The 27,239-nt window shown below is 40.4% G+C and overlaps 1 protein-coding gene across 34 annotated transcripts in view; it reads left to right on the top strand.

Annotated features, from left to right (window-relative positions):
- ZBTB20 (zinc finger and BTB domain containing 20) overlaps window positions 1-27,239 on the top strand; it is a 646,879-nt gene that overhangs the window by 267,810 nt on the left and 351,830 nt on the right. For 2 of the 34 annotated variants that reach the window (XM_039497054.1, XM_039497059.1), the window contains 2 exons: window positions 15,152-15,248; window positions 24,143-24,220. The exons of 28 other annotated variants lie outside the window; for them this stretch is intronic. The gene's annotated coding sequence lies outside the window, so the exon portion shown is untranslated. The remainder of the gene's footprint in view (window positions 1-15,151; window positions 15,249-24,142; window positions 24,221-27,239) is intronic. 4 more of the 34 variants (XM_039497070.1, XM_039497055.1, XM_039497058.1 and 1 more) reach the window with 3 other exon arrangements.

Genomic DNA, 27,239 nt, shown 5'->3' with positions numbered 1-27,239 from the left:
AACTCTTGCATTAAAGGAACATTATTATGTTGAAAATGTTTTTTTCAAAAACAAATTTCTTTTCTGACAGTTTGCTTTGATTATGTAAAGTAAATTTTAAAAAACCTACTTTACTTTTCATTATTTGTACTGTTTATTTCTCTTCTAAATTTGGACCATGGAAACAGACTTGTCAGTTTCATTTTTGTTTATTGTTGAAAGTTTCACTTTCAGATTCTCATATATCTTTCATATTAATAGTACTTAGCAGTTACACAGCACTTTTAATCTGTAGAGCTCAAATACATTTACAAAGGAAGGTTAAATTATTATAATTGTACAATGAGGGAAACTGAAGCTCAGATAGGTCCAGATGATCATGGTACTACTTGTGATATTTTGACATCATGTAACATTTTTGTTTTCTTGTGTGGAAATAAACTGTTGACAACAACTACACTTAATTATTCTTTTTCAGAAAGATTCAGGCAGAATGGACTGTAGTGATGATATGCTCTTATTTAAAGAAATCTGCATCACAGCTGATAATACATATTTCTGTGAATAGCACTAAGGTGACCATCTTCAATAGCACCATTTAACTTTCTGTCATGTTACACTTTGGAAACACTTGCCACCATGGTATCTATCTAAGCACCAGCACCACTAGCACAACTAGGGACTGTTTGTGTTACACTCAGTGAATGATAATGGGTTTATTTGTTTTGGAGAAATTTTATGAAATGATTGAAACATTTTTATTGGTTTTAAATGTTAAAGAAGTCTATTTCTACACAACTGAAATAGTGAAGAAAATTTGACCTGAGAGCATCCCTTCAGGCTGATCTACTGGCCCTTAATTTATAGATCTTGCACACTGGACATCAAAGTCAGATTTAATCCTAAATTTCACTGCATGTTTGAGACCCTTGGGGAAAATTTATGACTGTTTAATATGCAATTAATATACCAAAATGTTCTTAGCCAAAAATGGCTCTATTTTTCAAAGGTTTTGCCCTCATAAAGGGCCCTCGTCTTTGACATCGGTAAGAGTTTTGTTGTTGTCTTCAATGAGAGCATGAATGAACCTAAGCGAATGCTGAAAATCTACCTATCTTCTTCTGCAGACACTTGCATAGCTGGTTAATCTATTAATGAGGCATTTCCTATGAACCAATTTCAGAGGAATTTTCAAAGTTACAGATTTGAAGTCCAGATGAGACCATTATAATTAAGGCTGTAAGAAAATCACAGGTAGCAATTTTGTTAAAGAAACTGCAACTTTGAACACAAGCCACAACTTTTTGTAGTTGTCAAAATTTGTAGAGGTTTTGCGACCCTATGCACCAGATCACAATGCCATTCTCTCAAATTTGGCTTGGCCACCCCTCCTTCATGTTTGCCTTTTAGAGCCAGATGGGACACACGGTATCTCTTCTGCACTGCTGCCCTGCTTTGTAAGGTAGGCTGCAAGCCTTGAGTCCCAACTTTCACAAACTAGCCGTAACTTTTCAACCAAAATATCACAACTTTCTTATAGCCTAATTATGATCATAATTATGATCATATAGCCTGATGGGTTTCAGAGTAGCAGCCGTGTTAGTATGTATCCGCAAAAAGAACAGGAGTACTTGTGGCACCTTAGAGACTAACAAATTTATTTATAGCCTGATGTTTACTCTTGCCATTGAGATATGCTACACTTCCTCTCAGTTCGTTGTCTAATATTTCTTACATAGAAGGCATTGTATGTGCAGAAGATGCCCAGGACCCTTACAAGGTTCAAGGATCTAGCTAGTCCTTTTTTGCTATATTTCACATTGGCTGCTTGGTGTATTGATGCAAGTTAAAGAATTCCTAATATCTTGTCTGCTTTTAAGCAGCTGATATATATAATGCAAAACATGAAATCAATACATTTAATAAGGGAAGATTAGTAACTTGGATACAGTTCATACATCGAAAGCATGATGCTTTAAATTCTATATTTATTCATAAGGAATTATTGTCATAACCTGGCATATTTTATCATCTTGAGGTTAAGAGTGATATCAAAATAGGTTAATACCATAGTTCCTAGAATCTGACCATATCATAGGAAACATGTACAGAACTTCCACATACAGCTTGTATCAAAAGAGCAAGAAATATAAGGCCTTAATTGGCAACTTTGGTCACACAAGTTGCTCTTACTCATCTGAGTAAGAACCAGTCCCAAAGTGACTTTGAAAACAGGGCCATGTTTTGCCCTAAGAAACAATCTGAGTGATCGAAACTGGGCTCTTTGTCTTACACCTGTCTAGATATGTTACTTTGCAAGGACCAGGTGGAATAGCTACAGTATCAGTGTGCTGTGGATCACATTGGAATGTTGTTCCTTGAACCTTGTAAGGGTATTCCTGCTTCTGACTCCAGACCCTAGATCTGCATTTAGCAATTAATATGGGTAATTCACGTCACTCTTGTGGTATTTTATTTATTTTTCCCAAATATACTATTTCTCACCCTCCTCATAACTGAGCAGAATGACACTTGGCTATATGAAATTTCTATGGAAATACAATGTGCACATCTAGATTTCTTACTATACCCTCTTGACCCATTATTGCATGGTGCTAATCTAGTTGTGCGATGCTGATTGCACAGATTTACACACTCTTAAAAATTGGTTGTGTGCCTAAATCGTTGACAAAGACTCAACGTGTATGCCCAAATGCTTAGTTTTTCAAAGCATGGGTGCATATGAATATTTAGCCCTTACAGTTACTACAACAGTTTTTGTGGGGGCATTTCCTTGTTTTTTTCAAAAGGGTTCTTTAGTAAGCGGATTACTGTTGTAATAGGCCATAAAAGCTGCTTTGAACCAAAAGTAATTGCTCCTTATTTTGAGAATTAACTTTAAATTTTTAACAATGCTGGAGTAAATTTTTGCAGTCTGGTTAAAATAGAGGCTCACAGAGAAAATGTTCTTGGTGTCTTGGTGCAAATGAGCTGTTCTCTAGTGCATGGAGGAACATATGTGCCCCACCTGAATACAATCTGGACCTAAAGCAGTAGTTCAGCTGACTTGTCCTGAATCTTGTAAACCAGATGAATGTGGTTGAAAATGTTTATAAATGGCATGTGATCCCCACAGACTGAGTCACGGCCTTCTAGTTTCTTGGGCTGGAGGTGTAAGGTTATAGAAAAACGATCAGTAGGGAAAAGTTCTTAATTAAAGCTACAAAATAGCTTTTTGCTAACTGAGACATGGCATAGTTGGAGAATGATTGGTGAACATGTTTTGCTTTGGAGAAAAGACTTTTTGTCCTTGTGACGCAGCAAGGGACGGATTATTGAATGTGCGAGTTAGGAGAAGAAAAATCACAGAACAAGCAAATGGAGTATTTACTGGCAAGTAATTGCTCTGTTCAGCTATGGCTCTCTTCCTAAATTCTTGGCATTCCCAAGCACTAGAAACAGAAAAAATGCATCATTACAAAGTACATTTTTAAAAAAACCATACAAAGGCTGATGTTACAGGCTCATGCAGGTATGAGTTGTGTGTATTAATGTATATGTTTCTCAAGATTTAGATTGTGCTGTTGTTTACTGGAATACTGTACTGTTTCCAAGGAAATTGGAAATTTGGTTTCAATGCTATGTTTGTTGCAAATTTGGGGGAAGCAGAAGGGTCATCAAAGGCTGTTGTGCGTGCTTTGTATCTGCACCAAATATGTCTATGTTTTTAAAAAAAATACTTCTGTACAAACTGAATGGGCCTAATTCTACTCTTAGTTAAATGAACACAGTTTCTTTAAGAAATGCCTGTAAATAACTAAACTGCCTTCATTGGGAATAAAACGGTGAAGAATCATCAGCCCCTATTTGCCTACATCTAAGGCTATCTAATTTTATTTGGAAAATACAGTAGAATCTCAGAGTTACAAATACCACAGTTACGAACTGACTGGTCAACCACACACCTCATTTGGAACCAGAAGTTTGCAGGCAGCAGAGACAAAAAAAAAGAAAAAAAAAAGGGCAAATACAGTAGAGTACTGTGTTAAACATACACTACTAAACAAATAAAGGGAAAGTTTAAAAATATTGACAAGGTAAGGAAACTGTTTCTGTGCTTGTTTCATTTAAATTAAGATGGTTAAAAGCAAAATTTTTCTTCTGCATAGTAAAGTTTCAAAACTGTACTAAGTCAGTGTTCAGTTGTAAACTTTTGAAAGAACAACCATAACATTTTGTTCAGAGTTACAAACAACCTCCATTCCTGAGTAGGGTTGCCAACCTTCCAGGATTGCCCTAGAGTCTCCAGGAAATAAAGATTAATGTTTAATGAAAGATTATGTCATGTGATGGAACCTCCAGGAATACATTCAACCAAAACTGGTAACCCTATTACTGAGAGATGTATTGAAGCATGAGCTTTCGTGGGTGAATACTCACTTGGTCGGATGCATGTAGTGGAAATTTCCAGGGGCAGCGTCCGACGAAGTGGGTATTCACCCACGAAAGCTCATGCTCCAATACGTCTGTTAGTCTATAAGGTGCCACAGGACTCTTTGCTGCTTTTACCGATCCAGACTAACATGGCTACCCCTCTGATACCTATTACTGAGGTGTTTGTATCTCTGAGCTTCTACTGAGCCTATAGAGCCTTTCCCATGTATGGATCTTTTTGAATGGCTCTGAGAAATTCCCCACTTCAGCAGTAACTGGGACATGCCTGGGTCTGACCTTCTTTTTCTCTTTGTTTTTTGTTACTTTGATATATAAATTCCATTTCAAAGTAGCGATAAGGCACTCCAGGCCAAGAAATTCTAATGTGGTTAAAAGTAACTCAGCCTTAACATATAATCATCAGTCTTGTCTTGGTCATCATATACATGATATATGTAGAGAAAAGTAGTGCTAACAGTATCTGTGCCTAAGATCGGCATCATAATGTCCACACTAGACATTTTGTATACGAGCGCATATGTATATTCATGTCTATGTGGACAGAACCATGTTTAGCAATTTTTGCCAAGGCTGTGAAATATTTTGCCACCAAAAAACAAACAAATCCTTTAGTGACTATTCCTATGCTCACACCATACTCTGCATTAATGTGAATGATCAAAACAATCTGATTTTGAATGTGTAAATAGAGGTGCCATGTATCCCTGAATACCCTGGAATGCCCCCATGTCCCTGTTGGTTTTACAGGAAGCAGGCCTTTGTGCTCTTTTTTGTAAATTCCAGCAGACTGGCCACCTGAAGGGATCACTGGGCACTGAGCTGAGCAAACTGACAGCTGGCTGGCAGGCTGGTGAGCACATGTGCACCTTATGGCCCACCCGGAGATTTGTCACATAATGGTAGCATACCGGCTCCCTTGAAGCTTCCCGATGAGCACCACAATAGACAGCATCACATGCTTCAGAAAAAAGTGCTAGAATCTCCCATAATGAACAGTTATAGAATAACCCACCCAGAGGGGAAGTTTCTGCTCAACAGCTATCAATTAGAGATTGGCTTCTGCCCTGAAACCATGAGGGTGTACAGTCCTTATACGTATACTGTATTGTAATGCAATTGTGGCTGTTCTGTTTATCCATATGAATGTCTGTAATTATTTTTGTATTTCTTATTCTATTATTTAACATGTTTATTACCACAGTGCATAAGGGCCAACAACATTTGAGGCCTCATTGTGCTCAGCACTGAACAAACACGGAGAAGCAGACAGTTTCTGCCCTGAAGATCTTACCATCTAAATAGCTAAGACATAGGGCAGGAGAAGGGGTAGAACACATAAGCAGAGAGACCTATGAGATGGCAGCAAATGTCATGTTAGTTCCATGATTTTTTGGAGAGGGCGAGGGTGATATTTACTTATAGAAAGGGGTCAGCTAAATAGAAAGAAAAGGGAATGGTGCATAAGGGGGACAGAGAAGGGGAGAAGAGGGTGAGAGGAGTAGGTGTGGAATGAAACTTAGGTGAAGAGACAGTGAGGAAGGAGGACTAGGAGGGAAAGTGGGAGAGTTGGAGCAAATAGCCAGTCAGCATGGAGCAGACTTCTCCTTTTTTTAATCTTAGTAAATTCTTGGCCTTCCTTATACCTTGTGACAATGAGTTCCCAATCTTTTCAGCTTCTCTTCAGGTGGACATGTCTTCAGTCCTCTAATCATTATTATCACCTATCTCTAAACCTCTTTTATTTCTGCTGTATCCTTTCTGAGATTGGGTGACAAAGTATCCCAGGTGATGCCATAACATTGAGTTATATAATGGCATTACAATATTCCCACAACTGTTTTCATCCTCTTCCTTATAAATCATAATATTGTTTCATTTTTCAACTGCCACTGCACATGGAGCAATTTTTATTGTGCTGTCCACAACGTTAAAATAGAGCAAGCCCTGGAAAAGGCTTGAATGTCAAAAGTAAGATCCAGTAGAAAACATAGCTGTACCTCATGGTAGACTAGAAAGATTGCATAAAATGGTGCTGTCTGGGATGAGAACAAAGTACAGCATGTCCTGTGGCTTCTGGACCATCTGCAAGTGACTTGCAACAGACATGAGGATGCCAAACAAAAGCACAATTGTGATATAGTGAACGTATGAATCAGTAATTGATCCACCCTTCCTGGAAAAAAACAGGCGAAGTTTGAGAATATTCCTAGGGTGGCACTATGATACTTGAATGATATGAATTGCAGGCATTAATTCAAGACTAACAATCACATTAAAATGTCTAGACCAATCTTCTTTCAGTCCAGAGTGGCAGATTTTTTATCTATACCTGTTTACAATATACTGATCAAGAAGAGCAGCACCAATAAGAAGGTGTCTTGTTTCCATGTAGTGCAATGGCATGCATGAGTTTTGCTGGAGGTAATTGAGTTTCACCCCCATCTCCTTCCCTCCTCTCCCTAGTTAAAAAATGCAGAGGCTGTCCTGGTATTTTTGAACTACAGTGTAAATGATCACCTTCAGCAGTAAGGTGGTAAAGCATACTTACTGCCTTCTTACATACCCCAAAGGGAGCAAACACATGTCGAAAAGGAAATGACTGAATAGAAAGCCCTGAAGTACCACTGAACTAATAGGCATCGCTTCCATTTTAGATTCTACAACTCAAAGAAACCCTGTTTCCCAAGAGAAGATTTAGTAATGAAGTGGACTTAAAGTCTAAACAAAGGGCTAGGTTTTCAAAGTTACGTTTATGTTAGATTATGCAGAAAGGGCATTTACATGTTTGAAAGCAACCACTGCTAAGAGGGAAGATGAGTATGTGGCTAAAGAACAGCACTGAGGCAGGACATCTGGTTTGAATACTGGCTCTGTCATTGACTTGCTGTGTAATCTTGGGCAAGGCATTTCACCTTTGTGCTTGTTTCCCCATTTACAAAAGCAGGGTAATAGCTGAGGAGTAACTAATTAATGCTGCTTCACTACTTTGTGAACTTTGGATTGCAGGTGATAGAGAAGGGAAAAGTGTGTTGTTATTAAAAACAGTATCTGCCTTTTTATGTATTTATGCTTATTCTCTGTGCTTACTGCAACTCTAAGTACATTCCAAAAATTTGTAAAATACACTTTTTTAATAACTGTCTCAAGCAAGACAACATATCTAGACCTTTAATAAGGAAGGAAAAAACTACTACTATCCATACCTATTTCCAGTCCAAGCATCACTGTCCAACCCAGCTTCCCCCATATCCTCTGTCACTCCAATTTCGCCTTCCGTAATTCACCTTCCTCGGTGCACACTAGGAAGTATTTGGGGAGACAGGTGGCTCTAAGAGCATGTCTAGAAGTTCACTGCATCTAGGCTATGGGGCACCTGGACCAAGGAGGGAAGCGAGTTCTCTCCCCTTGCCTACCTTTTCTCAGTTTTGATATGGGGCTGTCTAACTTGGTTGCTCAGATTCTGGCCTTTAAAGAACACAGTTACTGTTGTCTACAGACATATTAACTTATCCCACTTGTTCAGTCTTCATCACACTTGCTTCCTGTAATCTATTGATGATTTGGGCATAGAGCTTTGATCCACATTCATGCAGCCATAAAACCCAAGCTGAGACAGAAAATGCTTGGAGAATACAACTACCATATGCTAATAGGCCTGATCTAGGCCCTGATTCAGCAAGGTACTTAAGCACATACCTTACTTTAAGCATGAGTAGTCCCGTCAAAATCAATGGCACGTGCTTGCTCGGCCAATTCCATACAGTGCTGAGAGCTCTTCAGTGGGCCTGTTTATAACAGCTTTTATCTGAGGATGTCAAAGCACTTCAGAAAGATGTGTAAGTATTATTACCCCCATTTTATAGATGGAAAAGTGAAATCCACAGAGATGGAGTGACTTATGCAAGGCCACACAGTGACTCAATGGCATGGCTAAAAATAGAACCCAGGTATCCTGGCTCTTAATCTTCTACTCTGAGTACTAGAAGCCTGTATCCCTTATTTCAGTGCAAAAGAGAGGTTCAAGAACCAGAGAACCCAATACCTCTCAGAATCCTTGGCTAGTAGTGAGAGGTTAGGAGATGGGAAAATAATGAACAAGGTTCCAGGCCCTCTCCTCAGACTTTTCAAGTGTTAAAATCAGTTGGTAAAGTTTAGGTTACTAGGAAAGTACAATCCATTAAACCCTACCAGGAAACAAACTCTTAATAACCATCATCAAGAAATAAAACAGGAGTGGGCACAGTTCACTGTAGATCATTAATTGTATGCAGACAGTTTTCCTAGGGGAAAGCCACAGTGTCTGAAATACACATGCAGGTGCCTGGAACATCATATACATGCAGTTGCTCTGTAAAAGACAATCCCCTAGTTCTAGGACTGGCACAAAATTTATAAAAATAGAGGCAGGGGAGTTGAAAAGACTACAAAACCATTGGAAGAAGTTTAAATAAGAAAGAAGATTGAGTTGAAAAGTCTGAGACTGCTAGAGGGGTGGGGAGTAAAAGATCAGGAGATGTTTGTAAAAAACGGTGGGTGAGATGAGGGTTTGATCACAGAGCAATCTTGATGGAGAGTAATATTGTGAGGAGAGTCCTCTAGCCAACTGCAACAGAAGCCATTGATATACAAACATCCTTCTCCTACTCCTGCACCTGTGGAGTGGGACACAAATCCTGGCCCTTCAGTTCCCGTGTCCTGTGCCTATTGAGCTAGAGGAGATCTCTCTTAGCTGTAAACTGTAGTAGGACCCTTAATCTCTCACTGGCCCTGCAACTAGTGGGCAATGTCACTCATTCATTCATATGAACAACTCCAGTTCAAGCAGCAAAGAGTCCGGTGGCACCTTATAGACTAACAGACGTATTGGAGCATGAGCTTTCGTGGGTGAATACCCACTTCGTCGGATGCATGTCACTATAACTGTATCACAGCTGTCCTGCCTATTTCAAACACTGCTCAGATAACTGCAGAATGAATTCACCTCTACAAGCATGTCTACACTGCAAGTGAGGGTACGATTTAGCATGGGTAGGCAGCTAGCACTGCTCACAATGGTATAGATGGGGCAGCATGGGATTCAGCTAGCAATCTGAGCACATACCCAGGGCCCCTGGCAGGCTTGTACTCGGGCTGCTAGCCATGCTGAAGCCTGTGCCCCCATGGCTTCACTGCTGTTGCTACCCATGTTAGATTAAAGCTAATGACCGTTCTCCTACCTGGGCTGTTATCAACCCTCTGTTTGCACAGACAATGTCCCTAAAGCAGCAGTGTGTACAAAATGACCCAGGGAGACCCTTTGGCCTGGAATGTAAAGGAGGTTTCAGTGGAAGCAGCAATGAGCAACACTAGTGAAAGCAAAGGAACAGTTCAGTTAGTTTTATTAACAAAATACTGTAAAAACTGAACTGAGAAACTTGCAAAAATTTCAAGAACTTTTCTTGATTGCCTCCTCTCTGTGACAGAATGGGAACTACTGTCAGGTGAGTCTCCAGTTTTGACAGCCCTTTAAGATGACATGTGAAAGGTACATAGACTTTAACCTGTGATACAGTGTCCTTTTATGAAGTGATTTGCCCCTACCATGCTGCTTTAGTATGGTTGTTTTTTCACCACACCTGTTCACATAGTCTCACTTGTCCCTGATCTGATGTGATCTCAGAGAAATGCAAAGAAGAATAGAAAGCATATGGGACAAAATAGGTATTACCAACAGGGCCAAATTACCCTAAAGACCATGGCAGTTTGTCAGCCCTCAAGAAAAGATACTCGCCACGAGATGGAGGAAAAGGGAATTAGCTTTGTGAGCTGCTGTGATGTCAGGGAGGTACTGTATGGCAGACTTACCTTTGATTTTAGCATTGGCAGTAGGACAAACTGTGGAGTAGGGAAGCTTCTTATGGACATAGTATTTGTTGTATATACATAAATGATAGGTGGTGGTGAAATGAAGTGCAAAGAAATTGATTCAGCCCTTTTCTGTTAGTGCCCTAAACCTCTAGACTCTGATGGCCTAAATTTTGGCCTAACTTGCACACTCTCTGACTTTAGTGGAGAAGAATTTAGCCCAGGTAACTGGGGGTTTGGTTGTTTTCTTCTTCATATTTGCCCAGTTTATTTTGTATAATTCATCTTTTCTGCAACCTTATTTTCTGCTGTTTTATGCCTGATGCTTTGAATCCCACCACCCATGCCACTGGTCTTGGCATTTTCCTTCCTCCTCTAAGGAAGGGCGCAAAGAAGGAGGATGGATTTTACTTGAGAGGAAGAGTAAGGTGCTGGTTCCCGGGGGAATAAAGTGTTCCCGAGGGGCCTCGTTGGAAGGAAATATTGTTCTGTTGTGGTGTGGTGAAAAAATATTGGCCAGGAGACTTTGCGCTAGTCTTTCCAGTCCTAATTCCAGCTCCTACTGCTTCCCACTAGTAGAATTTCTACTCCTGGTACTGCCTGTAATACCATAGGAAAACCTCATCCAAATTCTTGATCAGAACTTTGGAACAAGTGAAGGAGACTCCACCCCAAAAATCCTGTTTTATATAACACCCAGCCTGCTATATATTGGGGCAGGATTGTCTTATGCATGAAGTCTGACTAGATAACGATAATAGTTCTTTCTGGCCTTAAAATCTATGAATCTAGTCACTTCTTCATAGATCCATAATGTGGATGTGTTCAATGGAGCTGATAGCTAGTTACTTTAATGCAGACTATTAGTGCATTCATTCAAGAACCTCTCAGTAAACAGAGGATCAGTCTCCTTTCCCTCCCCCTTCCACAGGACCTCTACTTCTTGTGGCTTTGACTCCGACCCCATGTGCTCCAAAAGTACTTCTCCTCGTGGCTTCTTTCTTGGCACTTTCCTTACCTCCCCTGCTTCCAAGGCCTCCCCAACCTTATTGCTGTTTTTCAATCTCCCAGCTCCCTGCCAGCAGAGAAGTTTCACAGTGCGCACCCGCAGCACTCACTGTTAATTTTTCTTTTTGATGTTAACCTGGTGTTGGTATATTGCTCCTTTTCAAATGTTTAAAAAAAAATTGAAGGCATCCCTTGGAAAGGCTCAGTAAAAATCCCTAAAGGAGCAGCCGTCATCCATATTGCTACATTTTAAATTCCAGCCCTGTGTTTTCTAAGCGTGCATGTCTGTTTGCCTCAGCTTTCCATCCCCTCCATTTTTTTTTCACATTCAGAAATCTTTCGTTCCTGATGAGTTTTCATTCCTCCCAATTAAGCTTTTTAAATAAAAAATAAAAGTTAAAAGCAACTGCCACGTAGGATTAGCACTAAGTGAGCTGCTGCCAGCAGGTAGTTCCCATCTAGTGTAAATGGCTCTGTACTTCTGCAGCACTAAACAGTGCAGTTCACACTTGTGAATTGCAGGGGCTGGTGATGACAAACATATGACTTCTGATAAGTGGGTGAAGGTGACAGAGCTATGTTGGTGTCTCAGACCTATGAGTTACTGAAATCAAGTAATGCCTCACTTTTGAATTACAGTGCCATCATGCCCATGAAGTGCTGTAGGGAGGAAGTGTTGTCTAATTGTTAGAGACAGGAACTGGCAATAAAGCACATGGATCCTCTTCTTGGCTCTGCTCTAGACTCTGTGACACCTTGGGCAAACCAGTTAGTGTCTTTGGGCCTCAGTTTCTCCATCTGTGAAAGGGGATAACAAGAAATCCCTATTTCACAGGGCTGTTGGGAGACTTCATTAAGCGTGAAGCACTCTGTTGTTCTTAGATTTGCGGGTTGCACCTTTTATCTGGGAATTTCAAAGTACTTCATAAACAATTGATAACGTGTCACAGTACCAATGTGAGATGAGGAAATGTTATCATCCCCTGTACAGATGGTGAAATGGATGTGCAGAGATATTATGTGACTACTTTTTATTTTAACAGTTAATGCACAGGGCAAAGCAAAGTATTATAATAGGGATGGGCAGCATTATGGGAATTTGGAGGTGGTTTTTAGTACCTTTTGACTAAATCCCAAAATTCAAGAGGGTCAAGAAGCTTAAATAAATGGTTCTTTCTTACCTATCTGTGCTTTAGAACATTGTTAATTTATTTAGAGCTTTTTAAAAGAGCTCAGCATCCAACAGCACCCATTGTATCCCATTGTGGCACTTATAGTCAAACATGGTGAGCTCTTTTGAAAATCTGAAGGTGTCTAGAGCACTTTACAAAATCTGGCCCTTAATGCTTGTGTCTTTACCAGTGGTACTGTCACTAATAACCTGCCCTTGGCTGGAGGCTTGGCCTACTTTGCGGAGATGAAGAAATGGCAGGCAGCTGGGAGAACCTAGGAGAATCAATAAAGGCAAAGAACTCTGGCTATCGTAGGGGAAACCTGAAAAGACCAATTCCTTCATTCTGAGCATATTATCACTTTCCAGCCAGAGGTGTTGAAAAATTGGCCAACTCAGACTAGAACATAAGAACGGCCAGACTGGTTCAGACCAAAGGCCCATCTAGCCCAGTATTCTGTCTTCCTACAGTGGCCAGTGCCAGAAGTTTCAGAGGGAATGAACAGAAGAACGCAATCTTTGAGTTATCCATCCCCTGTCACCTAGTCCCAGCTTTTGGGAGATGGAGGTTTAGGGAAACCTGGAGCATGGGATTGTGTCCCTGGCCATCTTGTCTAATAGACATTGATGGACCTATCCTTCATGAACTTACCTAATTCTTTTTTGAACCCTGTTATACTTTTGGCCTTCACAGTATCCCATGGCAACAAATTCCATAGGTTAACTATATGTTGTATAAAATAGTTCTTGTTTATGTTTGTTTTTAACCCTGCTGACTATTAATTTCATTGGGTGACCTGTTGTTCTTGTGAAGGGGTAAATAACACTTCCCTATTCACTTTCTCCTCACCATTCATGTTTTTATAGACCTCTATCATATCCCCTCTTAGTTGTATCTTTTCTAAGCTGAACAGTCCCTGTCTTTGCACAGTGTCCAGATGGGTATGTCTGTAAATAATTAATAATAAAATGGAGTAGAACAGGAAAGAAAGATTTAGTACTTAAATGTCAATTGGGTACCAGAAACCAAGAACTTGGGGAGGAGAGGCTATGTGGGAGGGGAGCTGGCCAGCCCCTTACCCTGACATCAGACTGGTGTCTGACTATAACCCCTTTGAGTCTAAGGGCCAGTAAGAACACTGCATTGATAAGGGCTTCAGTTGTCTTTTTATAGGTATCCGTTTTCCTAGGGCACTCCTATCGATATAGTCTTATTTCTAGAATTCAGGAAACCCAGGCTCCCAGTTCAGTTAGGTATTTAAGCGCATACCTAATTTGAAGCATGCAAATGGATTTAAATGCAACTAGTTGTGTGTTTAAAGTTTGGCATATGCTTAAGTATCTACCTGAGCAGATCACTAATCAAGATTCTCTAGTATGGGGCTAGTAGGGCAGGTAGTAAAAATACTGATATCACATTCCCCAGGTTCATGCCCTTGCACCCTGCTGAAACATTGCTTGCAGAAAAACATGTTCTGCAAATTTCTTACTTCCATTTTCATGCCCCTGAGATGCTTATGTTTTGTGAAAATGTTATCATGTGGTTTCCCAAACATTCAAAAATGGGGGAAATTATTTTACTTAAAAGTAAATTAAAATGTTGCAAAACTTTTGTAAAAGTCTGAGCAATTTCAAATTTGCGATAAGAATTCTGAATATTGTTGTGGATATTTCGCACAGCTTTAACTAAGACCCTCTTCACATACATTATTCTTTATATCTGTTTTTAAATAATATTTAAAAACTTGCAATTCAGTATCCAATCCTGTGAATGGGAGTATACTATGGTCATAGTAGGAAACTGACATGGAATGGGAAACTGTGGTTGTGAGATGAGAGGAAGATACTGGGCTAAATTCTGCCCTCATTTACATCTCTGGACAGTCAATGTGGTTGCCCAGGGCATAAGTCAAGATAAAATTTGGTTCACTGTGTTGAATTACAAGGCTCATATCCTATTATAATTAATTTTGGATTAGATATATTGTATACAGCAGCCTGGTACTGTAGTCTGATATACCAAATAAAGTGATTAAATGGAAGGATAAATTCTCTTTGCTTTCACATCAACAATAATATTGTCACCTTTCATATGGAGCTCTCTAAGTGCTCTGTAAACAATAATGTATTACAACATCTCTTAATGCTTCTGTGTTATGGATAATTATCTCCAGTTTACAGGTGGAGAAAATGGGGCACAGAGAAATGAAATGACTTGCTTAATGCCACACAGCAAGTCAATGGCAGATGTAGGAATAGTATCCGTAAGCCCTGACCCCTAGTCCTGTGCTTTAAGCAGAAGATCAATAGTATCAGTAGTGTGCACATCAATTCAGGTTGATTTCAGCTTGTGCAGAATATGCTTCCCCTCCACTGGCCCAGTTCTCTTAACACCATCATTGTTGCAAGATCCAATCTTCCAATCATTGATTCTGTACATAAACACTGGCTTACTAGGCAGCTCTGCCTTTTTAATTCTGTGGCAGTTTATAGTCTGAACACATAGCAAATAATATCTTTTAAACTGTGTTTAACTCCTGTTATTGGCAGACTGTAATTATATAGATCTCTATATACCAGTATACATTGAATATTTAACTGCAATATGTATGGGAATCCCTTCCCCCTTGAGATTTCTTTACCCATGCATATTGATATAGGTACGGTATCTAAGTGCCTTTGCAATTAAATCAGGTACATTATGGAAGAAGAACGAAAGAGAGACTTCAGCTGAGGTGAAATGAAAATGTTTGGAGGAGAGCAAAGTGAGGAGAGAGGACCTGTGTGGCAGGTACATACTGGCACAAAATATAAATATTTGATTTCTGCAGTATCTTTAGGGTAAGCTTTTCGAAAGCTCTCAACACTGGCCTAATTTTGCTCCTATGGGAATAAATGGGAGTTTTGCCATTGATTTCAGTGGGATAAGAGTTAGGCCAATGCTGAGTTCTTCTGAAAATCCCATCCTTAAATAGGATAAGGTTGGCCCATATGAGAACTAAATAAACCCACCACATCCCCTGCATTTATTTTTTTTTAGAGGCACAGATAAGTAGAGGGCTATGGCCTACTTCACATACAGAGAGAGAGCTGTGGCATCCCACCTCATTTTCTTGATTTCCAAATTACTGCCTCCTCAGTTAACTCTGCTGAGCAATAGGAAGCCATTCATCGGTACAGCCAAAAGGCTAGGCCTCTGGTCTTATTAACTCCATGAAGTTGTCAAATTTCTGAGCCAAGGACTTTTCTACTTGAGCTTGTCTGTGAAGCACCATGCACGAGTATCATGCAGTATAAATAACAGGAGATTATTAACTATATAAGGTTCTTCATGGGGAGGAAACACTGTGTAGTATTTAGAGCTGCAGAATGACAGCGTGGATTGTAGGGTTAATTTCCCAGCTCTTCCACTGATTTATAGTGTAACCTTATGCAAGTCAGTTAACCACTTTGTGTCTATTTCTTTATCTGCAAAAAGGTGTAATAATGTTACTGTAATAATAATAATTAATAATTAATAAATGTTGGTAAAGTGCTTTGAAACCCTGGATAAAAGTTGCTAGATATACATGCAAAGTTTTGTCATCAGGCCAAATCCTAGGCCCAGTTTATATAGCAGCATTAGCCCAAGGCTGGCATGTAATCTGATTTAGCACCAGATAGGTCCTAAAGATGGTTAGTCTATGTATAAAAAGGATGGAAGGGATTCATCTCTGCTGTGTGCACAGGGCTACCCATGGAAGTCAGGATCTAATGCAAATGAGCTCCCTCCTCTGCCGAGTAGCCCTACATCAATCCTGGTTCTGTTTCTTCCCCACATTCTGGTTGCAAAGGCTGCTCCAGCCCTTGATAGCAATAAAAGACCCTGTGAATCTTCTGGAGGAAGGAAGGCAGGAATGATTTGTGGTCACTCAGTGTGTTTTGGCTTTGAAGGGCTATGGGAAGAGGTCAGCAAGGGGGGATCTATTGGCTAATCATAGGGTTGTGGGGGTGGTGATGAGTTTCTTGGATCTGATCACCCCCTGTTATGCCTCTCAGCCTGACAGCTCTGTTCTGGATTTGTCCATCGAAAAATCTGTCTGTGGAGTGTGCATCCCAGTCAGCTACCTGGCTTTTCCTGTGGAAAGCTCTGCAACTCAGCCATCCCACCAGGGGCCTAGCTGCTGTGCATGGCTAGGAAGAGTCTTGTTCCTATGAAATGGGGTTGGGTTGGATGCACAGGGGCTACTCAGCCACTTGGGAGTAAGTGGGAACTCTGGTTGCTTTACGATTCTCACTGTGCTCTGTGGCTGTGGAGCCGCAGTGAGACTTGGTGCCCCAGTGGGCCCTACTTCCCGGAAGGATTTGGCCCTTTTTCTAATCATTCTGGTCGTGTAAATTCACAATCTGTTTTCTCACAATGTGGTCAAGTTAGAGCCTGGATCCAGTAACAACTGTGAATCAATAGCAGCCTTTGGACAGAGAACATATGGTTATTAAATGCTGTATGCTCACTGGAACTATCCAGAGATTTTATATTCTGTATATCCCCAAAGTGTAAGTCATGAGGGAGGGTGCATCATGAATGCCGTGCTTTTTTTGAAATAAAAAGTTGAAACAGAGTCCCCACTGAGATTTTAACAAGCTGAGTGGTGGTAACCATAGGAATTTGGGAAGCAAGACCTCTTCAGGCGGAAGGACACATCAGTTGGAAGTAACAGAGGAGGAGAAGGACCTCGGAGTATTGGTTGATCACAGGATGACTATGAGCCGCCAATGTGATATGGCCGTTAAAAAAGCTAATGCGGTTTTAGGATGCATCAGGTGAGGAATTTCCAGCAAAGATAAGGAGGTGTTAGTACCGTTATATAAGGCACTGGTGAGACCTCATCTGGAATACTGTGTGCAGTTCTGGTTTCCCATGTTTAAGAAGGATGAATTCAAACTGGAACAGGTTCAGAGACGGGCTACTAGGATGATCCGAGGAATGGAAAACCTGTCTTATGAAAGGAGACTCAAAGAGCTTGGCTTGTTTAGCCTAACCAAAAGAAGGCTGAGGGGATATATGACTGCTCTTTATAAATATATCAGAGGGATTAATATTAGGGAGGGAGAGGAATTATTTAAACATTGTAACAATGTGGACACAAGAACAAATGGATATAAACTGGGCACTAGGAACTTTAGACTTGAAATTAGACGAAGCTTTCTAACCATTAGAGGAGTGAAGTTCTGGAACAGCCTTCCAAGGGGAGTAGTGGGGGCAAAAGACATATCTGGCTTTAAGACTAAGTTTGATAAATTTATGGAGGGGATGGTATGATGGGATAGCCTAATTTTGGCAATTAATTTGGCAATTGATCTTTGATTATCAGCAGGTAAGTATGCCCAGTGGTCTGTGATGGGATGTTAGATGGGTTGGGATCTGAGTTACTACAGAGAATTCTTTCCTGGGTGCTGGCTGGTGAGTCTTGCCCACATGCTCAGGGTTTAACTGACCGCCATATTTGGGATCGGGAAGGAATTTTCCTCCAGGGTAGATTGGCAGAGGCCCTGGAGGTTTTTCGCCTTCCTCTGCAGCATGGGGCATGGGTCACTTGCTGGAGGATTCTCTGCAGCTTGAGGTCTTCAAACCGCAATTTGGGGACTTCAATAACTCAGACATAGGCTAGGGGTTTGTTATAGAAGTGGATGGGTGAGATTCTGTGGCCTGCGTTGTGCAGGAGGTCAGACTAGATGATTATAATGGTCCCTTCTGACCTTAAAGTCTATGAGTCTATGAGTCTTGGGAGACAATCTCAGTCCATCCCCTCCTTTGATTTAGCACTTGCATGCCAAAATATTCTTTACATCCTAAAAATGTATGTCTAATCCCTTTTTTCTTAGCTTTCTGTTGTATTTTTCAATGACTACGCACCCTATGACAACATCCTGTCCAGCATGCAAACATTACTGCCAAGTATAATCCAAAGCTCCGCCAAGCCATTCCCACAGTCCAGACAGAGCTGTCTCCTCCTTCAAGACACACTAAAGCAGTCATTATGTCAAATTCCACTCAGCCGGAACTATGGGATGCTGTCACTATATGAAATAATCCCAGCGAATAACTAGAGGGGTTTTCAAATCAGAGTCAGGATAAAATACATGTGTATCCAATATGCACAAAAGAAAAATGCTAAGAATATACGGTTGAAGCCAGTTGTCAATGACAGCTCCCTTTTCACACATTCATTGTTAAACTAGTTAATATATGTACTGATGCAGGATGGTCTTATAGTTTGAGTATGGACTGTATTACTGACTTGCTGCCTGGCTTTTGGCAGAGTTATTGAACCTCTTTTATTTTCCATCTGTAAACTAATGATGCCAATACTGACCTGTATCACAGGGAGGTTGTGAAGATCTTTGCTATATAAGTGGACCAAATCACATTAATTTCAATTGGAGATTTGCATGAATGAGATTTTGGCCTGTCATTATTAATATTATGCATGACTTTTTCTGTGGACTCCACCCCTTCTCCCTCCCAAGGAAAATACACGGGTCTGGGAATAAAGCAAAATTTCAAACCTGGAGTCATCCAGCCCCAGAGGAGCATAGTAATTCTTTGTTACTAACCACAAAGTAATCATCTCAATAAAAATGTCTCTTGGTGTTTGTGGCAACATTGGTTATTGGTGTCACCTGCCCTCTCAAGCCAATAGGGAGAGTGTGATATATCTCTATTGCTAAGAAAAATCTGCCCTATGAAAGAAACTGTCTTTCAATCTTATACCACATATTCCATCCCCTTGTCAGTTTACATTATAAATAAATAACAAAGCAATTTGACATGTGCCCATTGATTAAAAATAAAAGTTGTCAGAGTGAGAGGAGAAAGACAAAAATATGAATTATTAATGATAATATTAAACAATGCAAAAAAGATGCTTAAGATGCAGGAAAGTCCCTAAAAAGTCACCTGGTGAAGGGGAAAGAAAGGACAACAAAAAAAGCCCTTTTATCCAACTCCTCTGTGGCCCTTTCTTTCGTGACTTGGGTCAAAGAAGTTTATAGTGGTAGTGTGAGGGGAAGAATGCTTATGTAGGCACCAGAATAAAGAGTCATTCTGTTATTCTGTCTATCTGATCTAGTTTACCTAATCTATGGCCTTTCTAATGTGCCCTTCCCACAGCATCTAGGCATTGCGCAGGATGGAATGGGCCCAATTTGAAGTACATCAGATCCCATCATACTCTGATGGTTGTCAATGCCTGCTTTATTTATGGCCTTTGTTTTACATTTTTGTGTGCGTTCAGTGCAGATGACAGTTTTATTGTTGTTACTACTGTGGGGCCGAGGAGCCTAAATCATGGACCAGGACCCCATCGGGCTTGGTGCTATACAAACACCGGACAAAAAGACAGTCACTGCCTCAAAGAGCTTACAATCTGAGTATAAGACAGTTGAGAAACTAATCAACAGCGCTGGTAATAGACAGGCACAGTGGTAGAAGACGCTGGACAAACACTGCCACATTTGCTAATTTCAAGTTCTGTGCACACATACAAAAGAAGGGGCGCTTTCCCCTTCAAAGCGCCACTTCTCTCCGGTCACTGGCTGCGTGGCTGCCCCTGCGCCGCCTGAGTCCTCCGGCCCGGGCTCGCAGGGCTGCATTCTGAAAGGGGCTTTAGAGCTGCAGGCCAGGGCCCCGGGGCCCCCTTAGCCCAGGGCCCTGCAGCCCCTAAAGCCCCTGCGTTCTGAGTGGCCCTGCGGGCTGGAGGGGGGCAGCTCCCAGAATCGTGGCCATTTGGGCAGTACCGCGCTGCGCAGAGCCACCTGCACACTCCCTGCACCAAACAGGAGCTGCCCCAGGTAAGTGCTCTGCACTTCCTGCCTGCCCCAGCCCTGAGCACCCTCCCGCACCCTAACTCCCTTCCAGACCCTGCATCCCCAGCCCTGAGCCCCAGGGGTAAGCCAGGGGCACCTCCCCACCACAGTACAGTACTGTACAGTATATAATGCCTTTTGTCTGCCCCTAAAAATTTGCTTGGAACCTAACCCCCCACATTTACATTAAATCTTATGGGAAAATTGGATTCGTTTAACATTGTTTCACTTAAAATTGCATTTTTTCAGGAACATAACTACAACGTTAAGTGAGGAGTTACTGTACATTGTCAGTCAAGCTTAGCCAGGGACTAAGTGGATACACCTGTTGAGTTTAATGGAAATAACGTACATCAAAGGCTGAATTTGGCTTTGCTTGAGATTATTGGACTTTTCTAAATATTAATTAATGTAACCGAATTCCCTTCAGTATTTTAACCTATTGCACCTGACCCTCAGCATTTTGATTAACAGTGATTTGTGCTTTGAATGTCCAAATCTCCTAAGCTATCTTGAGTGGTTTGGTAATGGTACATACTCTATATATTTGCTTAACAAAAAAAACCAACAACATGGAACACAGTGAACACACACTTTCAAGAGAATGGCTCCCTACAAAGAGAAAATTTGAGAGACTTTACAGGGATGGAATGAATGAAAAGGACACAGAATTCCGTCCATACATACAAGCAGAATTGTAAACAAAAGTCAGATAGAGCTATGCAGAGAGATGCCAGCAGAATATCCCATTCTCTTCTTCCTTTGCAATCAAGACTTGAAGACAATCAATTCATAACTCTTTGTATTCTGCTGGCACTGCAAATGACCTTAGGTCAACATCTCATATACCTCTAAAAGAAGCACACGCTAACCATTAACAACATTGCCGTCTGAAAGGGAAACTCTTAGAGGAAGAATAGGCTTGAAAATTCAGGAAGGACGCTGAAGATGACTTCAGATAGGGAGCTTTAAAAATTCAGAAGAAACCACAATAATACTACTCCAAGAGCACTTTTCATCAAAGGAACTCAAAGCGCTTTAAGTCAGGCTTGCTACATCCATATGCAGTATTACAGGTCAGTAAATGGATGCATATTTATTTTAAATGATTTGCCTGAGGTCATGGAGCGAGTAAGTAGCAGAGCTGGGAATAGACTCCAGGAGTCCTGACTTAGTTTCCTGCTGAGCTCCTAGGCACACTGTCTCTTGAAGAGTTGCATGGCTCTGAAGGCAAGAAAAATGCTGGAAAACATGGTAGTTTCTCATTGCACAAGGAGACTCCTTTTTCAATTAATTTGTGGTTATAATATGTCTGTACTCCACTGACCAATGTCCCCAAGGTTGCTTCCAGTCCAAACCCATGTCTCCTCTGTGGGTGCACATTGCACTACTAAGCCTTTCAGTGCTCTAAACCAAATGTCTTGTATTTAATGTACAGATGGGGGGAAATATAGCCACTTAAAAAGCAGCACTACCAATGAAGCACAGAAAGCATAGATAAAATACAAGGAAATCTATGGAGCCATCAGAATCTATGCTGCAGCCTGAGTGCTTCCACCAATCTTAGACTTTTTTTCCTATAGAGCAGCGAACAGAAGATTGCGCTGTTAGCAGATGATATTATTTTTATCCAAACCCCAATCTAGTATTTGCCATCTCAGTGAGCTCTTGAATAAATATGGATTGGTCTCTGAGTTTTTAAACAAATATTTTCAAGTCTGAGAACATGCCAGTTGCATGGTCTTTGGAAAGACACTCTTTTGGAGAGAAGCTTCTTCATGTCAGCTGGTTTTCCCAAGGGCTTTAAGTATTTGAGGGAGAAGGGGCGGGAACAAAGAAGCAAAACTCCCTCTTTCAAAATTTGGCTAAACATTTTAAAGCCAGTGGGCCAGAAATTTGGTTGGTGTAAATGATTTGCAGTCCGTACTCAGATAAAGCTCACACTAAGATGTAAACTGAGTTCTTTGCGATTTGTTCAGACATGAATTTTGCCAGATAATTTTCATCAGGATTGTGCCCAACATATTAGAAGCTGTAAAGGTTGATATAGCAAGACAATTCATGCTTTCTTTCTTAGAATCCCAAACCATTTAGTTAAGGGAAAAATCTGAGCCCACATGCAATAATGAAATTCAGTTACAAACAAACAAAAATTCACATACTGGAAGGATAAAGAATGCCAGGTACTTACAGAAAGCCTAACTGGCATTGATACAGTGTGCAAGTTGATTATGTACCACTCTCCTGACTATTTAGGAGTTTAAAATTGGGGGTAATTCCATTGAAATCAATGGAGAAGTGGCAAAGAGTTGTTGAGAAAGAGAGAATGACGAGGTAGAAAATATCCAAAGAGAGCTGCTAGTGAATATGCCTTAATAGAAGAGATTTATGGGCAAAAATATTATATATCTTGTGGATATTCTCAGGAGTGGAAGAATTCCCTCACATGGTTGTTTCATGAAAAGTGCAGTTGTCTCCATGAGGAGTGTTGAGATCCCTTGCTTCCATTCACTTAAAGAAAGAGAGACTTGGTCTTTCTGCTTCATAGGAAAGCTATTTCAAAGATGTTCTAAGCTGATTTTCTCAGGCACAATGGAATAGGGTGTCTTCATCTAAACTGAACAGGCTCTGTATGGCTGGTATATGGATGGGGAAAATTAGAATTTGAGATGTTAGATTACAAGCTTTCATGTCAAAGCGAGGGTATCATGACACAGAACCAGAGTATATGTGTGAAATGCCAATGTGGGATACATCTCTAATGGCACTCTGTTGATTTAGCTCAGCGGCCTCTTCCTAGAGACCAGTAATATCTATAAAATTTTGGTTTTGGGGTAAGCAAAGAGTGGGCGTTGAAAATGCTTGTTAGACATTTTGCTAAATTCTAGTGCAGTTTTCAACTAATATAGCAAGGCTGAGGTTTTCATCCCATTTCCCTTTGGACATAAGCTGGATTGGTGTGCATGTATTTTCCGAGCCATGAGTAGCAATGTTAACAAAATTAGGCTTAGTCCCAAAGTTGGTTAACTGTGTCTTCCGAAGATGACAAGCTGATTCCTGTGCTTTGCTTGAGGATATGGTCTATAACATCTTGCAAAAAGGGAGTTGTGAGTCTGGGAGTTAATATTCATTTTTCACTTGGGGGATACTCAGAAGCTTATTTTCTGTAATATTTATAGAGGAATATTATGAGTTTCCCTGAGTTTGTTGATTAGCCACAGTTTGCCAGTGCAGGGAGGTATTTTTCTTTTACATGCAGAATAAATCTTGTAAAGATAAATGCCATTTTTGATCCTGTATTTATTACAGGATTGGCTCATAATTCTCCCCAGCTCATTCAAAAAGGAGGTGAATAGATCTGCCGCTGTTTTATTTAGCAGGACCAAAGATCTAGGTCTGGTTTGGTTAGGCTGCAAAATAGATACATAGAAGTCTCACTTTCTCAAACTGGAAGCCTTCAATTGAGTGATAATCCTCTGCTACAGTATAGAAGAGATCTGGATATGCACAGATATCTTAATAAAAAAGTTCTTATCCATTGAGCTGTTCATTGACAATGTTCCCTAATGAACTGGTATGGATAAGTCATATACTAATGGCAAGCTAGCTCATGGTGTGTAGATGCCCACAATTGCTTTGTTTTTTTCAAGTCAGTCAGCTGGTGACCATCTGACACATCCAATAGATCATGGGACTTTCTTACTAGCTGCAGCTAGTTTATTTTGCACAGATCGCCTGGGCATGAGTGTTCACAGCCAAGGCATGGATGGTGCATACTGGGGTTTAGGAAGCAGAGTTTTCTGTTCATTTCTTCATTCCGCTTTCTTGTTTTGCCAGAAACAGATGGAATTTGATTTTCTTGCAATTGCTATGGACCGAGAATAACAACTCTGAAATCGATGAGGATGTGGAAAGGTACAACTACAAAAACACGCAGGCACTAACAATCTGGACACTGAAAGCATAAAAATGTAACTTAACATGCAGAATTACCATGACTGGCGCATGATTTATTGTCTACACTCCAACCATATGATAGTTTATGAGACTATGCTCTCCTAGTAGCCATTAGAGGTCTCTTTTAGCTATCCGTTAACATTATGTAGAATGATCTATTTACAGGCAAAGGCTCAGATCCTCAATTGGTGTAAATTGACTCAGCTTCACTGAAGTCCTACACTGATTTACATGAGCTGAGGATCTGGCCCAGGATCTTTACCTACAAGTGTCAGGTCTACCTGTGGTATGTATTGCTTGTGTGGTGGGCAGTTAAAAGTAACTAGGAATGCATGAAACATTTATTTCCATTTTCTTCATTGATGGTCTTCTGGACCCCTTTGCTTATCTTGATAATAACCAGACAAAATCTGAAGTCCTTTACAAATTTTCTTCTCAATCCTTATTCGCTCAAAGCTCCCATTGACTTCATTAGGTATTTTACCCAAGCAGGAGCAAGTAAAAAGTTAGTAAAGTATTACAGGGTTTGGTGCATTCAGCTGAAGGAGAGATGAAGGGGCCGACTGCTTCAATCGCAAAATCTGAAGAGCTTTTGAATATTGCAAATCCTGTTGTGACCTTTTCCTAAAGCATTCTGTACATACCTTCAGTAGAAACATTTTGTTTTGTCAACAATCAAAGCTGAAAGATTTAGTTTCAAGATACCTCACCTGGAATCGAGCTTGAAAGAACAGAGGATAATTTCTTCCCCCCTGCTCCTCTAATTTATTAATCTTGTGTGCTGGACAGTCATACTGTTTCCTGTAAACACCACGTGGGACAGAGATATTGTAAATCCTTCCTAATGCTGATGCAGTGGGAATGAGGCACTGAGTTATGCTAGCAAAGCCTGTTTTTTGTTTTGAAAACTGTATTTCTTACATGTTAATAGATTTGATAAAGACAGGGAGCCTTAAAGGTGAGGATCATTGATTACCTTGACTAACTATTTATAACCATGCTCAGTGTTAATTGGATTGTGGAAAGCCATTGATGCTTTTGTAAAACACAAAAACAGTTTTAAAATTGAAGAATGGACTTGTGGTTAAAGCCCCGGTCTGGGAATCAGAAGCATTCCCAGATTTGCCAAGAGTTGCTGTGTGACCCTGGTGCATGTCACCACTCTTTGCCTCAGTTTTCCTATCTCATAAATCGGGTTGTTAATGCAGGGGTATTGATTTATTAATGCTTGTAAACTGCTCTGGTTTGGATAAAAGGCACCACAGACATAAAGTATTATTAATTGATGTTATATTTGACACACTTAACATAATATATTAAATATCTATTGAGGGTATATATATTACAGAAAGTGTGGGTGACTCAAGTGGAAGTAATTATGGATATGTCTTTAATTGGGAAGAACAGATTCTTAATCAGTGCATCACAGTCACAGCCCCCAGGATGTCTTCCTGTAGACTTATGATTTAACTTAGTTCATCTGACTAACATATGGGCTAAGAACTAAGAGCTTCTTCTGAGTCTGGGGAACATATGCAGTTACTTTTGGCATAGGTGTCTGGGTGTTCTCTTCCTCTCTTTCATGGTCTTGTCCAAGCATTCATCTGTGACTTAAATTTCAAAAAGCAAAATCATTCTGAAAGGCATGTTGGTAGGTTTTTTTCTTCTAAGTGGTTGGTGGAATGGAAAGGAGTATGGTGGTTCCTAAGTATCTTTGATCACTTACATTTATTGGGAATAGTTGAAAATCTAATACTCATGCTAGTTTTATTACATTGAAGTTTATGGGAGTTTTGCCACTGAGTTCATCAGGATTTGGAATTTTAGGGCCCCGTACTACAAGGTATAGAGTATTGCTATGAAGGGTTTAACATGCATAGTGAAGTCACTGCCTGCTTAGGGTGCTCAGCGCATCCACAGAGCTGCTCAGAGTCATGTGGCATCAGGCCCTTAATGTGTAATCTCAGTGCTTGTATATGTTATGTAAACCTGTGACTCTGTCCTGGACAGAGGGAATGTGTGTGCATTGTTTACAGTGTTGCCAACTGTCACAATTTTATTGTGAGTATTGCAATTTCTGTTGTTTTTCTTAAAGCCTCAGCTCTTGGAGTTAGGTGATTAGGTGAGAATCTCATCTTTCGTTTAAAAACAAAAAAGTTGTGCAGGAAACCTTGAATGTGTGACCCCCAAGGTAACCTAAAGGCTCAGAAACTAGAAGGCAAGAAAAAAAGAATCCAACACCGATTTTGTTTTAATCTCATGATTTTTAGTCAGTCTCAGGATTTTGGTGGCCTGATTCATTCAACACTTGGAGTTGGCTATGTTGCACTTACGTTATATTTTCATTTTGGCACGGGGTGGATTAATGATCTGAGCACCAGGTTTGCAGTCCCTTGCCATTTCTGCAAATGAAGTTCAAATCTCCACAGCAGCAACTTAGTCCTTTATCCTTTTGAGGTATATAAATTAACTGCCTGGTAGCATACTAGATGTTTGTATTTCAGCTGAGGTCATAAAACTGTGGCACTCACTGCTTTTGTGGGTGAAATTTACCTCTCTGCAGAGCGCTAGTAAAGCAGTGGGACTTTGTTAGGCATTGTGCTGGCCCTCTGAACCAGCATGAATGTTACCCTGTGTGAATATTGGAGGGACACAGATTAAAAATTTGCTTTTTCTGTGTATCTATCTACATGCATATGCACATATAGATAAATAATTGATCTTTGTTACTAAGGACTGGCTGATCAAAGTGAGGTCTAACAGGCTACTTGATGGCATTTCTCTATTTGTCTGTCTGTTTGCTAGAGGTTTAGCTCAATGTCCTTGGGAAAAAATTCCTCCTTCTTTCCCCACTTTAGTGCAGCATGTTTTGTACAATTTGTCTGTCTAGCTGGCTCCAGAGGTGGCTTCACTGGGGTTGTGGGCTGATGGAATATTTCCTTGCATTTCATTAGAAATTTGGTTGAGAATCTTTATA

The sequence above is a fragment of the Mauremys reevesii genome, linkage group 1 (genome assembly GCF_016161935.1).
Source record: "Mauremys reevesii isolate NIE-2019 linkage group 1, ASM1616193v1, whole genome shotgun sequence".
NCBI lineage: Eukaryota > Metazoa > Chordata > Testudines > Geoemydidae > Mauremys > Mauremys reevesii.
Note: the sequence above shows the minus strand (reverse complement) of the source record. Positions and strands in the feature narration are given on the sequence as shown.